Source organism: Plecotus auritus (genome assembly GCF_963455305.1).
Source record: "Plecotus auritus genome assembly, chromosome: 8".
Taxonomy (NCBI): Eukaryota; Metazoa; Chordata; class Mammalia; order Chiroptera; family Vespertilionidae; genus Plecotus; species Plecotus auritus.
The window spans coordinates 38,877,339-38,879,220 of record NC_137782.1 but is presented as its reverse complement, the minus strand read 5'-3'; positions in this window follow the sequence as shown (position 1 = coordinate 38,879,220).

Below are 1,882 nucleotides of genomic sequence, written 5' to 3'. Positions count from 1 at the left end.
GGAGGTAATTGGTTACACAATAATAGAAACCTAATACATATTTTGTTACCTAGAAGTAGAGTGCTTTGATAACAAACATCTAAAATGTGACTGAAATTAGGCAGTGGGCAGAGACTGCAAGAATTTTGAGTAGCATGACAGAAGTCTTAAACAGACTGTTAGTAAAAAATATGGACATTAAAGATGCTGCTGATGAGAGCTCAGAAGAATCATATCACTGGAAACTAAAGAAAGAGAAATCCTTGTTGCAAAAAAGAAGAGGAGGAGGCAGAAGAGGAGGAGGAGGAGGAAGAGGAGGAGGAGTGGAGGAGGGATGTAGGGTGAGAGGGGAAGAGAAGGGGGAGGGAGAAGGGGAGGAGAGGGGAAGAAGAACTACTACTACTACTGTAAAAGCAGCTAGTTATGTACAGGGAATCCTCCATAAGATTATAAGCTGATTTTTTTTTTTTTCCAGCAGAAACTTCAGGCCAAAGAAAATGGCATGATATATTTAAAGTAAGCAAAGGAAAACTCCTAAAACCAAGATTCAGAGTGATGCGAGTTGCACTCAGGCTGCCAGTTCCAAATAATGTCACTAAAATCTCTAATAAAAAATAGTGTTAGTAACCCAAGACTGGTGATATTATGTATTGAGAAAGGTATGTTTGGATGACTATACATGAACCATTCTGTTTCCTTCAGGTCACACAGTGGACCCTCTGATTAGTAGCTATTGAGTAATGAGGTCTTATTAAGACCTCATTTATTTGTAATGAGGTCTTATTAAGACCTCAGTTCAGTAGCAAACATGGCATAACATACTTAATTTGGGAATCAGAATAGAATTCCAGTCTAGGTTATCACTTATTAGCCATGTCAGCTAGCCTCTATGAACCTGATCCCTCAATTATAACTACAACTTCATAAAATCCCTTGAGGAGAAAGTAATATAATAGAAGTAAAATAACTCTGGTAACCAGAGAACTATGCCAACAATGCTCTGGTGTTTCTGGGGTGTGGTAGGCCAGTGGTGCATAATATGAGTCAAAGAGGTGAATTATACAGCATTTCTAGGGAAGGGAAGGCCCTTTAAGGTGATAATCCTCCTCTGAAAACCCGTTTCACTGAAGCTGGAAACATAACAATGCACTAAAATATGTCTCTACCAAGCCTGAAAAGGTAAGATTTGGGGACCTAGGATTACTTGATAAGATAAATACCATATGATTTCTTATGTGTGGAATCTAATGAACAGAATAAACTAAAAAACAAAATAGAAATAAACTCAGAGATAGAAAATGGACTGATAGCTGTTCAGGGGAGGGGAGTTGGGTGGCTGGGTGAAAAATGTGAAAGGATTAAGCAAAATAACAACCGCCTATTGTTTCTTTGCATCTACAAAAACATACCTTTGGAATGGCAAAGTAATTTCCTTTTTCTGTACCCCTCAAAGCCCAGGTACACAGAGACCACAGATCCCCTCATTGTGATTGAGTTAATTGTTGACTGTTAACTATCCTGCACCCACTTATGTAAAAGAGGTATCATTTTACTTTTTATCCATCCCAGAGGATTCCCTGCTTTGCTTTCTCCTACCTCCCTAATTTATCACCAATGGATTTCACGTAACCCACTTACATCTTCTCTTTTGACTGTAATGTAGTACTCACTTCGGCAGCACATATACTAAAATTGGAATTATTGTAATGTATAAAATAAGTTGCAGAACTGCCATTCTCTGGAGCATAATCTCAATCCATTGAGATTTTGCTTCTTGGCAATTGTTGACAGTTTGGCTCTAATAAACTCACAAAAATTCTCTAAAGGTTTGAATGCTTCTTACATTGACAGTATGCTTTTTCAAAATGCTAAGAGAAAGAAGACAGACACAATAGATTATGTT